The sequence below is a fragment of the Bombina bombina genome, chromosome 4, assembly GCF_027579735.1.
Source record: "Bombina bombina isolate aBomBom1 chromosome 4, aBomBom1.pri, whole genome shotgun sequence".
Classification (NCBI taxonomy): domain Eukaryota; kingdom Metazoa; phylum Chordata; class Amphibia; order Anura; family Bombinatoridae; genus Bombina; species Bombina bombina.
This window is the reverse complement of record NC_069502.1, coordinates 19840112-19855985: the sequence shown is the minus strand read 5'-3', so window position 1 is coordinate 19855985 and position 15874 is coordinate 19840112.

Genomic DNA, 15874 nt, shown 5'->3' with positions numbered 1-15874 from the left:
TCTTAATTTGGTTTTGAAGGCTTTACAGGCTCCTCCGTTTGAGCCTATGCATTCTTTGGACAATAAATTACTTTCTTGGAAAGTGTTGTTCCTTTTGGCCATCTCTTCTGCTAGAAGAGTTTCTGAATTATCTGCTCTTTCTTGTGAGTCTCCTTTTCTGATTTTTCATCAGGATAAGGCAGTTTTGAGGACTTCATTTAAATTCTTACCTAAAGTTGTGAATTCCTACAAATTAGTAGGGAAATTGTTGTCCCTTTTTTGTGTCCCCATCCTAAGAATTCTCTGGAGAGATCTTTACATTCTTTGGATGTGGTAAGAGCTTTGAAATATTATGTTGAAGCTACTAAAGTTTTCAGGAAGACTTCTAGTCTATTTGTTATCTTTTCTGGTTCTAGGAAAGGTCAGAGGGCTTCTGCCATTTCTTTGGCATCTTGGTTAAAGCTTTTGATTCATCACTCTTATTTGGAGTCGGGTAAATCCCCGCCTCAGAGGATTACAGCTCATTCTACTAGGTCAGTTTCCCCTTCCTGGGCTTTTAAGAATGAAGCTTCAGTTGATCAGATTTGCAAAACAGCAACTTGGTCTTCTTTGCATACATTTACTAAATTCTACCATTTTGATGTTTTTTCTTCTTCAGAAGCAGTTTTTGGTAGAAACGTTCTTCAGGCAGCTGTTTCAGTTTGATTCTTTTGCTTATAATTTCAGTTTTTTTCTTTTCCATTATAAGATTAAAACTTATGATTTGGGTTGTGGATTAATTTTTTTCATCGGAATTGGCTGTCTTTATTTTTTTCCCTCTCTCTCTTGTGACTCTTGCGTGGAGTTCCACATCTTGGGTATTGCTATCCCATACGTCACTAGCTCATGGACTCTTGCTAATTACATGAAAGAAAACATAATTTATGTAAGAACTTACCTGATAAATTCATTTCTTTCATATTGGCAAGAGTCCATGAGGTCCACCCTTTTTATGGTGGTTATGATTTTTTTGTATAAAGCACAATTATTCCAATTCCTTTGTTGATGCTTTTTTACTCCTTTCTTTATCCCCCCACTTCTTGGCTATACGTTGTGGGAGTGGTGAGGGGTGTATTTATAGGCATTTTGAGGTTTGGGAAACTTTGCCCCTCCTGGTAGGATTGTATATCCCATACATCACTAGCTCATGTACTCTTGCCAATATGAAAGAAATGGATTTATCAGGTAAGTTCTTACATAAATTAGGTTATTTTAAATAACATGTGCATATATATACCAAGAGAACAAAGCAAAATTGGTGATAAAAGTAAATTGGAAAGTTGTTTAAAATTACATGCCCTATTTGAATCATGAAAGTTTTTTTTGGACTTGACTGTCCCTTTAACGTATAGCTAATGGGTATCTCCAGCGCCAAAATAGCTACCACTTAGGCCCCTCCCTGGAAAAAACGAGATCTCCCAACCAGATCTCAAATATATAATAAATCAATATGCGTGGGGGGGGGGGGTCGCTAAAAGATCCTCCAAATGGATGTCTTAAAGCTAAAGTGGGATCCAAAGGTTAAAAGAGGGTGGGTGGTGGGATTATAAGAAGAATTAAAAAATCAATTTAAACTTCTCATAGATACTCATAAAACACTAAAATATCCAATATTAAAAAATATTAAAAAATATATACTTAAAAAGTTACGCAAGGGAAGCATAAAATTATAACCACAGGTGTATAAAAATTCAATACATACAGCGCTAATAGAATATGTGATTGAGGAAATAACTAAGAAACCTTAAAGGTAATACCTATTTTAATTAACACGAGTAATAGTTAAACGAACATAAAATTATGAGAACATAAAAATATGAGAACATAAAAATAAACAGATTTGACAAATAATGTCCCAGATAAAGTCTTAAGATTAAAAGTTAAGCCCAGATGGGTCCCGTGTGATCCAGTGCTTTGGATGTCCTAATATGTCCAATTGGGATAACTCCAAGTGGGGTTGGTGGGAAAAAATAAAAAATTAAATGATGAAAAAATAAAAATGAAAATGAAAAATAAAGAATAAAAAATGTATGTGTGTGAAAAATGTGAAAATATGTAAAAAAATTGTGTAAAAACTAAAAAATATATAAAAAATGTGTGAAAAAAAAGTGTAAAAAGCGTGTAAAAATGTGTAAGAAATGTGTAAAAAGTGTGTAAAAAAATGTGTAGAAAAATAATAAAAACGTGTAAAAAAATTAAAAATTGTAGAAAAAAATATATATATGTAAAAATGTGGAACAAACCGTGTAAAAAATGTGAAAGGTGTGTGAAAAAATGTGTAAAAAAGAAAAATAATGTCCAAAAAACAGGTGTACACCTGGTGTAGTGATTTGAAAAAACTACTGGGCAATTCCACCCTGTAATGGAGTTGGTTACTGATAGTAGCAGTCTATTTCCATAAAATGTATTTCCAAAAATTAGTGGATGATCCCTTTAGTATTTATCCAAAGAATTTAAAGAGGAAAAAGTCCTAAATCTTATATCCAAATAGATAGTCAAATGAAAACCTCTTCTTATGAAGTGAATTCAAAGCCCTAAAACAAGCTAAAAAATATAGTGCAATATAGCTAAAACCAAGTGGATAGATAAGTATTAGTCTTACCAATATAATCTGAGCCGTGATATCAGAAATATGTCTACGCGTTTCAGTCCTCTCCTGGGACCTTTCTCAAGACTGATATCGGCTTACTATTTTCACATACCTTTAATAGGGGTAACCAGCCAATGTTATTTGCTGGAATTTCACGCCAAACGTTTTACCTTTGGTGCCGTACAATATCGGGTATACCCCGGAAGTAGTAAGGGGTAGTATAGTGATGTTATTTGCTTCCACCTTCAAAAGCTTATCTTGGTTGGCAATACGCAAACGGAAGTGACTGGGTTTCACATCGCATCCTTTACCGTCACTTCCGGGTATCCACCACGCTATTGCCCCTTCAGAAAATTGTCAATTTTATGGCCGGAAGTCACGTGATGCTATATGTCTTGACTTCCGGGATAGCGTGGAACTTTTATGTCCATTATGGTTACCATGGTTACTTTCGGTAAGCAGGTAAATGATATTGCAAACTGAAGCGATCAGTATACGTGGGATCTAATGCAGTGTATTGCGTATTGCCAACCAGGATAAGCTTTTGAAGGTGGAAGCAAATAACGTCACTATAGTACCCCTTACTACTTCCGGGGTATACCCGATATTGTACGGCACCAAAGGTAAAACGTTTGGCGCGAAATTCCAGCAAATAACATTGGCTGGTTACCCCTATTAAAGGTATGTGAAAATAGTAAGCCGATATCAGTCTTGAGAAAGGTCCCAGGAGAGGACTGAAATGCGTAGACATATTTCTGATATCACGGCTTAGATTATATTGGTAAGCCTAATACTTATCTATCCACTTGGTTTTAGCTATATTGCACTGTATTTTTTATCTTGTTTTAGGGCTTTGAATTCACTTGCGGATTGCACTTGGGAATCCCCATAAGAAGAGGTTTTCATTTGACTATCTATTTGGATATAAGACTTAGGACTTTTTCCTCTTTAAATCCTTTGGATAAATACTAAAGGGATCATCCACTAATTTTTGGAAATACATTTTATGGAAATAGACTGCTACTATCAGTAACCAACTCCATTACAGGGTGGAATTGCCCAGTAGTTTTTTCAAATCACTACACCAGGTGTACACCTGTTTTTTGGCCATTATTTTTCTTTTTTACACATTTTTTCACACACCTTTCACATTTTTTACACGGTTTGTTCCACATTTTTACATATATATATTTTTTTCTACAATTTTTAATTTTTTTACACGTTTTTATTATTTTTCTACACATTTTTTTACACACTTTTTACACATTTCTTACACATTTTTACACGCTTTTTACACGTTTTTAATCACACATTTTTTATATATTTTTTAGTTTTTACACAATTTTTTTTTTACATATTTTCACATTTTTCACACACATACATTTTTTATTCTATATTTTTATTTTTCATTTTCATTTTTATTTTTTATTTTTTCACACTAACCCCACTTGGAGTTATCCCAATTGGACATATTAGGACATCCAACACACTGGATCACACGGGACCCATCTGGACTTAACTTTTAATCTTAAGACTTTATCTAGGACATTATTTGTCAAATCTGTTTATTTTTATGTTCTCATATTTTTATGTTCTCATAATTTTATGTTCGTTTAACTATTACTCGTGTTAATTAAAATAGGTATTACCTTTAAGGTTTCTTAGTTATTTCCTCAATCACATATTCTATTAGCGCTGTATGTATTGAATTTTTATACACCTGTGGATATCATTTTATGCTTCCCTTGCGTAACTTTTTAAGTATATATTTTTTAATATTTTTTAATATTGGATATTTTAGTGTTTTATGAGTATCTATGAGAAGTTTAAATTGATTTTTTAATTCTTCTTATAATCCCACCACCCGCCCTCTTTTAACCTTTGGATCCCACTTTAGCTTTTAGACCCTCCATTTGGAGGATCTTTTAGTGCCCCCCCCCCGCGCATATTGTCCCTTTAACGTACACATGATATTCTAACTTCAGATTTTTGCTCTTGTCAGATAACTGTGAGAGCACAAACAGTTTACTAATATGAGCGTAACCCGACAAGCACAAAAATCCTACTTCTAGCACAATTAACGCTCAAACTAGAGAGTTTATTTGTGCTCCACTTGTAATCTTGCCCTAAATAAATGTTTGATAGAAGGATGCATTGTAAGAAAAGATTAGTCTGGGATCTAAAAAAGAATAAAAAGAATAAAAAACAGAGGCGCCACCATGGCCTAATATCGCCAGTACAGGTAAAATGAGCAGCAATATGAGAATGTGGATACTCACAAACATAGAGCACCCCACTGGTGCTAGTAGAGCAGACTGACACTTCTCAGTGGTTCAGCACACTGTATCCAAAGCGCAGAGACAGTCAGGAATCCTCTGACATTCCAATGTATATGTGCCTATGGATAAAGGAAAAAGCAACACGACATGGCCTAATATCATCAGGACAAGGGGAAAATAATACCAATTGCTTGCACTTACAAGATGGTGGGCACCTGCAGGTGCAATCTCAGCAAACTGGAGCCAAAACGTCGCCCAGTAGACTTAAAATAGCAATCCTCAACAGGAACCAGGATCAACGATATAATTTATCACAGGAGGTGAAAAAAATACACACAATAGCAAGTGTATAAAAGTATAAAAAGTCTTTATTAACACAGCAACTAGTTTCTCAGCCTACTCAGGGCTGTTTCATAGCCTGATGAAACAGCCCTGAGTAGGCTGAGAAACTAGTTGCTGTGTTAATAAAGACTTTTTATACTTTTATACACTTGCTATTGTGTGTGATAAATTATATCATTGATCCTGGTTCCTGTGGAGGATTGCTGTTTTAAGTCTACTGGGCGACGTTTTGGCTCCAGTTTGCTGAGATTGCACCTGCAGGTGCCCACCATCTTGTAAGTGCAAGCAATTGGTATTATTTTCCCCTTGTCTTGATAATATTGGGTCATGTCGTGTTGCTTTTTCCTTTATCCATAGGCACATATACATTGGAGTGTCAGAGGATTCCTGACTGTCTCTGCGCTTTGGATACAGTGTGCTGAACCACTGAGAAGTGTCAGTCTGCTCTACTAGCACCAGTGGGGTGCTCTATGTTTGTGAGTATCCACATTCTCATATTGCTGCTCATTTTACCTGTACTGGCGATATTAGGCCATGGTGGCGCTTCTGTTTTTTATTCTTTTTTAGATTCCATACTACAGGATAGCCATCCTTTGACAGAGTGCAGCCTCAAACATCTGGGAACTGTCATTACCCTGGACTCATAGACTTTCACATTATCATTAGCTGGTTTTGAATTGGTTTTAATATTTTTTCCAATCTATGTTTATATTCTAGTAATATATATATATATAGTTTTTTACTATTATCATTTTCAGCATTGTGGTTACTTACTTATGTCCACATTTTAGATGTTTTAGGGTTTTATTTATAGTTTTATTATTGTTGCTATTATCATATTTCTAGATTTAGGCCTGTTTTTTTCTGTCGAGACATTACAAGCACTACCATATCACCTATTATATTGGAACTGAGGAAGCGCCCCCTAAGGGCGTGGTGTGTCCACTGAGTACACACCACTCTCTCCATACATACTAAGATTAGTCTGGGAATAACATGAAGATTTATTTTATAAAGTTTCATTAGCTGTTTTAATATTGACAAAATAAGTATAAAGTTTTAGTGTCAATGGGAGCTGCCATGTTGTAACTTAAGTTACCTTCTCTGCTGTGGCCAATTAGGGACAGTTATAAATAGGTCACTAGAGTGTGCAGCCAATGGCTGTGTGTTATATATCAGTGCTCTGCACTTCCATTTCTAATAGGAACTGAAAAGCTCACAATTTACAAAAGGAATTACAGAAAAAGGGGACAAAATAAATAATAAAAGTATATTGCAGAGGTATTTTTATATAGACGATTTATCATTTCCCATCTCTAAGTGTTAAATGTCCCTTTAAAGCACGTTATTAGAGATCAGATACCTGTCTATACATCTGTTGAGAGTTATTCTTGGGGCTTCAATACATTTAAAGGGACATGAAAGGCCACATTTTTCTTTAATGATACAGATAACACAAACAGTTTTAAATAACCTTCCATTGTCTAATTTGTTTGTACTCTTTGTATCATTTGTTAAAAAGCTTACCTAGGTAGGCTAAAAAGTTGCTGATTGGTGGCAGCACATATAAGCCTCTTGTCATTGACTAGTGCATCACTGCTCCTTCAACAAAGGAGACCAAGAGAATGAAACGCATTAGATAAAATAAGTAAATTGGAAGTTGTTTAAAATTGTATGATCTGAATGCTAAAAGACAAAATGTGAGTTTCATGTCCCTTTAAACAACTCATTGACTTCATTTGCTGGGATCTGTCAGGCAGACGGCTTAGGGAGAGGTTTAGTGAGTCTGAGCCGCAGTAAGATGACTGTACATACGGCTTTATGTGAGGACGTCAGTTGTGTGATTATTTCCATAAACTAAAGAACATTTGCAGTCTGTAAGTACAGAATTAGAGGTATCAGTAGCTTATCTGTACCTGCGCCTGTATCTAACGCTCTGTACCTGCGCCTGTATCTAACGCTCTGTACCTGCGCCTGTATCTAACGCTCTGTACCTGCGCCTGTATCTAACGCTCTGTACCTGCGCCTGTGTCTAACGCTCTGTACCTGCGCCTGTATCTAACGCTCTGTACCTGCGCCTGTATCTAACGCTCTGTACCTGCGCCTGTGTCTAACGCTCTGTACCTGCGCCTGTATCTAACGCTCTGTACCTGCGCCTGTGTCTAACGCTCTGTACCTGCGCCTGTATCTAATGCTCTGTACCTGCGCCTGTATCTAACGCTCTGTACCTGCGCCTGTATCTAACGCTCTGTACCTGCGCCTGTATCTAACGCTCTGTACCTGCGCCTGTATCTAATGCTCTGTACCTGCGCCTGTATCTAACGCTCTGTACCTGCGCCTGTATCTAACGCTCTGTACCTGCGCCTGTGTCTAATGCTCTGTACCTGCGCCTGTATCTAATGCTCTGTACCTGCGCCTGTACCTGCGCCTGTGTCTAATGCTCTGTACCTGCGCCTGTATCTAACGCTCTGTACCTGCGCCTGTATCTAACGCTCTGTACCTGCGCCTGTATCTAACGCTCTGTACCTGCGCCTGTGTCTAACGCTCTGTACCTGCGCCTGTGTCTAACGCTCTGTACCTGCGCCTGTGTCTAACGCTCTGTACCTGCGCCTGTATCTAATGCTCTGTACCTGCGCCTGTGTCTAACGCTCTGTACCTGCGCCTGTATCTAACGCTCTGTACCTGCGCCTGTATCTAATGCTCTGTACCTGCGCCTGTATCTAATGCTCTGTACCTGCGCCTGTATCTAATGCTCTGCACATGCGCCTGTATCTAATGCTCTGTACCTGCGCCTGTATCTAATGCTCTGCACATGCGCCTGTATCTAACGCTCTGTACCTGCGCCTGTGTCTAACGCTCTGTACCTGCGCCTGTATCTAATGCTCTGTACCTGCGCCTGTATCTAACGCTCTGTACCTGCGCCTGTATCTAATGCTCTGTACCTGCGCCTGTATCTAATGCTCTGTACCTGCGCCTGTATCTAACGCTCTGTACCTGCGCCTGTATCTAACGCTCTGTACCTGCGCCTGTATCTAACGCTCTGTACCTGCGCCTGTGTTTAACGCTCTGTACCTGCGCCTGTATCTAACGCTCTGTACCTGCGCCTGTGTCTAACGCTCTGTACCTGCGCCTGTATCTAACGCTCTGTACCTGCGCCTGTATCTAACGCTCTGTACCTGCGCCTGTGTCTAACGCTCTGTACCTGCGCCTGTATCTAATGCTCTGTACCTGCGCTTGTATCTAATGCTCTGTACCTGCGCCTGTGTCTAACGCTCTGTACCTGCGCCTGTATCTAACGCTCTGTACCTGCGCCTGTGTCTAACGCTCTGTACCTGCGCCTGTATCTAATGCTCTGTACCTGCGCCTGTATCTAACGCTCTGTACCTGCGCCTGTATCTAATGCTCTGTACCTGCGCCTGTATCTAATGCTCTGTACCTGCGCCTGTATCTAACGCTCTGTACCTGCGCCTGTATCTAACGCTCTGTACCTGCGCCTGTATCTAATGCTCTGTACCTGCGCCTGTATCTAATGCTCTGTACCTGCGCCTGTATCTAATGCTCTGTACCTGCGCCTGTATCTAATGCTCTGTACCTGCGCCTGTGTCTAATGCTCTGTACCTGCGCCTGTATCTAATGCTCTGTACCTGCGCCTGTATCTAATGCTCTGTACCTGCGCCTGTATCTAACGCTCTGTACCTGCGCCTGTATCTAATGCTCTGTACCTGCGCCTGTATCTAATGCTTTGTACCTGCGCCTGTATCTAACGCTCTGTACCTGCGCCTGTGTCTAACGCTCTGTACCTGCGCCTGTGTCTAATGCTCTGTACCTGCGCCTGTATCTAACGCTCTGTACCTGCGCCTGTATCTAATGCTCTGTACCTGCGCCTGTATCTAATGCTCTGTACCTGCGCCTGTATCTAACGCTCTGTACCTGCACCTGTATCTAATGCTCTGTACCTGCGCCTGTATCTAATGCTCTGTACCTGCGCCTGTATCTAACGCTCTGTACCTGCGCCTGTATCTAACGCTCTGTACCTGCGCCTGTATCTAACGCTCTGTACCTGCGCCTGTATCTAATGCTCTGTACCTGCGCCTGTATCTAACGCTCTGTACCTGCGCCTGTATCTAACGCTCTGTACCTGCGCCTGTATCTAACGCTCTGTACCTGCGCCTGTATCTAATGCTCTGTACCTGCGCCTGTATCTAACGCTCTGTACCTGCGCCTGTATCTAACGCTCTGTACCTGCGCCTGTATCTAACGCTCTGTACCTGCACCTGTATCTAATGCTCTGTACTTGCGCCTGTATCTAATGCTCTGTACCTGCGCCTGTATCTAACGCTCTGTACCTGTGCCTGTGTCTAACGCTCTGTACCTGCGCCTGTATCTAATGCTCTGTACCTGCGCCTGTATCTAATGCTCTGTACCTGCGCCTGTATCTAATGCTCTGTACCTGCGCCTGTATCTAATGCTCTGTACCTGCGCCTGTATCTAATGCTCTGTACCTGCGCCTGTATCTAATGCTCTGTACCTGCGCCTGTATCTAACGCTCTGTACCTGCGCCTGTATCTAATGCTCTGTACCTGCGCCTGTATCTAATGCTCTGTACCTGCGCCTGTATCTAATGCTCTGTACCTGCGCCTGTATCTAATGCTCTGTACCTGCGCCTGTATCTAATGCTCTGTACCTGCGCCTGTATCTAATGCTCTGTACCTGCGCCTGTATCTAACGCTCTGTACCTGCGCCTGTGTCTAACGCTCTGTACCTGCGCCTGTGTCTAACGCTCTGTACCTGCGCCTGTATCTAATGCTCTGTACCTGCGCCTGTATCTAATGCTCTGTACCTGCGCCTGTATCTAATGCTCTGTACCTGCGCCTGTATCTAATGCTCTGTACCTGCGCCTGTATCTAATGCTCTGTACCTGCGCCTGTGTCTAATGCTCTGTACCTGCGCCTGTATCTAATGCTCTGTACCTGCGCCTGTATCTAATGCTCTGTACCTGCGCCTGTATCTAACGCTCTGTACCTGCGCCTGTATCTAACGCTCTGTACCTGCGCCTGTATCTAATGCTCTGTACCTGCGCCTGTATCTAATGCTCTGTACCTGCGCCTGTATCTAACGCTCTGTACCTGCGCCTGTATCTAATGCTCTGTACCTGCGCCTGTATCTAATGCTCTGTACCTGCGCCTGTGTCTAACGCTCTGTACCTGCGCCTGTATCTAATGCTCTGTACCTGCGCCTGTATCTAACGCTCTGTACCTGCGCCTGTATCTAATGCTCTGTACCTGCGCCTGTATCTAATGCTCTGTACCTGCGCCTGTATCTAATGCTCTGTACCTGCGCCTGTATCTAATGCTCTGTACCTGCGCCTGTATCTAACGCTCTGTACCTGCGCCTGTATCTAATGCTCTGTACCTGCGCCTGTATCTAATGCTCTGTACCTGCGCCTGTATCTAATGCTCTGTACCTGCGCCTGTATCTAATGCTCTGTACCTGCGCCTGTGTCTAACGCTCTGTACCTGCGCCTGTATCTAATGCTCTGTACCTGCGCCTGTGTCTAACGCTCTGTACCTGCGCCTGTGTCTAACGCTCTGTACCTGCGCCTGTATCTAATGCTCTGTACCTGCGCCTGTGTCTAACGCTCTGTACCTGCGCCTGTATCTAATGCTCTGTACCTGCGCCTGTATCTAATGCTCTGTACCTGCGCCTGTGTCTAACGCTCTGTACCTGCGCCTGTATCTAACGCTCTGTACCTGCGCCTGTATCTAATGCTCTGTACCTGCGCCTGTATCTAATGCTCTGTACCTGCGCCTGTATCTAATGCTCTGTACCTGCGCCTGTATCTAACGCTCTGTACCTGCGCCTGTATCTAATGCTCTGTACCTGCGCCTGTATCTAATGCTCTGTACCTGCGCCTGTATCTAATGCTCTGTACCTGCGCCTGTATCTAATGCTCTGTACCTGCGCCTGTATCTAATGCTCTGTACCTGCGCCTGTATCTAATGCCCTGTACCTGCGCCTGTGTCTAATGCTCTGTACCTGCGCCTGTATCTAATGCTCTGTACCTGCGCCTGTATCTAATGCTCTTTACCTGCGCCTGTATCTAACGCTCTGTACCTGCGCCTGTATCTAACGCTCTGTACCTGCGCCTGTATCTAACGCTCTGTACCTGCGCCTGTATCTAATGCTCTGTACCTGCGCCTGTATCTAACGCTCTGTACCTGCGCCTGTATCTAACGCTCTGTACCTGCGCCTGTATCTAATGCTCTGTACCTGCGCCTGTATCTAATGCTCTGTACCTGCGCCTGTATCTAACGCTCTGTACCTGCGCCTGTATCTAATGCTCTGTACCTGCACTTGTATCAAATGCTCTGTACCTGCGCCTGTATCTAATGCTCTGTACCTGCGCCTGTATCTAACGCTCTGTACCTGCGCCTGTATCTAACGCTCTGTACCTTCGCCTGTGTCTAACGCTCTGTACCTGCGCCTGTGTCTAACGCTCTGTACCTGCGCCTGTGTCTAACGCTCTGTACCTGCGCCTGTATCTAACGCTCTGTACCTGCGCCTGTATCTAACGCTCTGTACCTGCGCCTGTATCTAATGCTCTGTACCTGCGCCTGTATCTAACGCTCTGTACCTGCGCCTGTATCTAACGCTCTGTACCTGCGCCTGTGTCTAACGCTCTGTACCTGCGCCTGTATCTAATGCTCTGTACCTGCGCCTGTATCTAATGCTCTGTACCTGCGCCTGTATCTAATGCTCTGTACCTGCGCCTGTATCTAACGCTCTGTACCTGCGCCTGTGTCTAACGCTCTGTACCTGCGCCTGTATCTAATGCTCTGTACCTGCGCCTGTGTCTAACGCTCTGTACCTGCGCCTGTGTCTAACGCTCTGTACCTGCGCTTGTATCTAATGCTCTGTACCTGCGCCTGTATCTAACGCTCTGTACCTGCGCCTGTATCTAATGCTCTGTACCTGCGCCTGTGTCTAACGCTCTGTACCTGCGCCTGTATCTAACGCTCTGTACCTGCGCCTGTATCTAATGCTCTGTACCTGCGCCTGTATCTAACGCTCTGTACCTGCGCCTGTATCTAATGCTCTGTACCTGCGCCTGTATCTAATGCTCTGTACCTGCGCCTGTATCTAACGCTCTGTACCTGCGCCTGTATCTAACGCTCTGTACCTGCGCCTGTATCTAATGCTCTGTACCTGCGCCTGTGTCTAACGCTCTGTACCTGCGCCTGTATCTAATGCTCTGTACCTGCGCCTGTATCTAATGCTCTGTACCTGCGCCTGTATCTAATGCTCTGTACCTGCGCCTGTATCTAATGCTCTGTACCTGCGCCTGTATCTAATGCTCTGTACCTGCGCCTGTATCTAATGCTCTGTACCTGCGCCTGTATCTAATGCTCTGTACCTGCGCCTGTGTCTAACGCTCTGTACCTGCGCCTGTATCTAATGCTCTGCACATGCGCCTGTATCTAATGCTCTGTACCTGCGCCTGTATCTAACGCTCTGTACCTGCGCCTTTTATCTAATGCTCTGCACATGCGCCTGTATCTAACGCTCTGTACCTGCGCCTGTATCTAATGCTCTGTACCTGCGCCTGTATCTAATGCTCTGTACCTGCGCCTGTGTCTAACGCTCTGTACCTGCGCCTGTATCTAATGCTCTGTACCTGCGCCTGTATCTAATGCTCTGTACCTGCGCCTGTATCAAACGCTCTGTACCTGCGCCTGTATCTAATGCTCTGTACCTGCGCCTGTATCTAATGCTCTTTACCTGCGCCTGTATCTAACGCTCTGTACCTGCGCCTGTATCTAACGCTCTGTACCTGCGCCTGTATCTAATGCTCTGTACCTGCGCCTGTATCTAATGCTCTGTACCTGCGCCTGTATCTAACGCTCTGTACCTGCGCCTGTATCTAATGCTCTGTACCTGCGCCTGTATCTAATGCTCTGTACCTGCGCCTGTATCTAATGCTCTGTACCTGCGCCTGTATCTAACGCTCTGTACCTGCGCCTGTATCTTATGCTCTGTACCTGCACTTGTATCAAATGCTCTGTACCTGCGCCTGTATCTAATGCTCTGTACCTGCGCCTGTATCTAACGCTCTGTACCTGCGCCTGTATCTAATGCTCTGTACCTTCGCCTGTGTCTAACGCTCTGTACCTGCGCCTGTGTCTAACGCTCTGTACCTGCGCCTGTATCTAACGCTCTGTACCTGCGCCTGTATCTAACGCTCTGTACCTGCGCCTGTATCTAATGCTCTGTACCTGCGCCTGTATCTAACGCTCTGTACCTGCGCCTGTATCTAACGCTCTGTACCTGCGCCTGTGTCTAACGCTCTGTACCCTGCGCCTGTATCTAATGCTCTGTACCTGCGCCTGTATCTAATGCTCTGTACCTGCGCCTGTATCTAATGCTCTGTACCTTGCGCCTGTAATCTAACGCTCTGTAACCTGCGCCTGTGTCTAACGCTCTGTACCTGCGCCTGTATCTAATGCTCTGTACCTGCGCCTGTGTCTAACGCTCTGTACCTGCGCCTGTGTCTAACGCTCTGTACCTGCGCTTGTATCTAATGCTCTGTACCTGCGCCTGTATCTAACGCTCTGTACCTGCGCCTGTATCTAATGCTCTGTACCTGCCCTGTGTCTAACGCTCTGTACCTGCGCCTGTATCTAACGCTCTGTACCTGCGCCTGTATCTAATGCTCTGTACCTGCGCCTGTATCTAACGCTCTGTACCTGCGCCTGTATCTAATGCTCTGTACCTGCGCCTGTATCTAATGCTCTGTACCTGCGCCTGTATCTAACGCTCTGTACCTGCGCCTGTATCTAACGCTCTGTACCTGCGCCTGTATCTAATGCTCTGTACCTGCGCCTGTGTCTAACGCTCTGTACCTGCGCCTGTATCTAATGCTCTGTACCTGCGCCTGTATCTAATGCTCTGTACCTGCGCCTGTATCTAATGCTCTGTACCTGCGCCTGTATCTAATGCTCTGTACCTGCGCCTGTATCTAATGCTCTGTACCTGCGCCTGTATCTAATGGCTCTGTACCTGCGCCTGTATCTAATGCTCTGTACCTGCGCCTGTGTCTAACGCTCTGTACCTGCGCCTGTATCTAATGCTCTGCACATGCGCCTGTATCTAATGCTCTGTACCTGCGCCTGTATCTAACGCTCTGTACCTGCGCCTGTATCTAATGCTCTGCACATGCGCCTGTATCTAACGCTCTGTACCTGCGCCTGTATCTAATGCTCTGTACCTGCGCCTGTATCTAATGCTCTGTACCTGCGCCTGTGTCTAACGCTCTGTACCTGCGCCTGTATCTAATGCTCTGTACCTGCGCCTGTATCTAATGCTCTGTACCTGCGCCTGTATCAAACGCTCTGTACCTGCGCCTGTATCTAAAGCTCTGTACCTGCGCCTGTATCTAACGCTCTGTACCTGCGCCTGTATCTAATGCTCTGTACCTGCGCCTGTATCTAATGCTCTGTACCTGCGCCTGTATCTAACGCTCTGTACCTGCGCCTGTATCTAACGCTCTGTAACCTGCGCCTGTATCTAACGCTCTGTACCTGCGCTGTATCTAATGCGTCTGTACCTGCGCCTGTATCTAATGGCTCTGTACCTGCGCCTGGTATCTAATGCTCTGTACCTGCCCTGTATCTAATGCTCTGTACCTGCGCCTGTGTCTAACGTCTCTGTACCTGGCGCCTGTATCTAATGCTCTGTAGCCTGCGCCTGGTATCTAACGCTCGTGTACCTGCGCCCTGTAGCTAACGCTCTGTACCTGCGCGCTGTTGTCTAACGCTCTGTACCTGCGCCTGTATCTAACGCTCTGTACCTGCGCCTGTATCTAACGCTCTGTACCTGCACCTGTATCTAATGCTCTGTACCTGCGCCTGTATCTAATGCTCGGTACCTGCGCCTGTAATCTAATGCTCTGTACCTGCCCTGTGTCTAACGCTCGTGGTACCTGCGCTTGGTATCTAATGCGCTGTACCTGCGCTTGTATCTAACGCTCTGTACCTCGCTTGTATCTAATGCTCTGTACCTGCGCCTGTATCTAGACGCTCGTGTACCTGCGCCTGTGTCTAACGCTCTGTACCTGCGCTTGTATCTAATGGCGTCTGTACCCTGCGCTTGTATCTAACGCTCTGGTACCTGCGCTTGTATCTAATCGTCTGTACCTGCGCCTTGTCTAACGCTCTGTACCTGCGCCTGTATCTAAGCGCTCTGTACCTGGCGCCTGTATCTAACGCTCTTGTACCTGCGCCTGTATCTAATGCTCTGTACCTGCGCCTGTTTCTAACGGCTCTGTACCTGCGCCTGTATCTAACGCTCTGTACCTGTGCCTGTGTCTATCGCTCTGTACCTGCGCCTGTAGCTAATGCTCTGTACCTGCGCCTGTATCTAATGCTCTGTACCTGCGCCTGTATCTAATGCTCTAGTACCTGCGCCTGTATCTAACGCTCTGGTACCTGGCGCCTGTGTCCTAACGCTCTGTACCTGCGCTGTATCTAATGCTCTGTACCTGCGCCTGTGTCTAACGCTCTGTACCTGCGCCTGTGTCTAACGCTCTGTACCTGCGCTTGTATCTAATGCTCTGTACCTGCGCCTGTATCTAACGCTCTGTACCTGC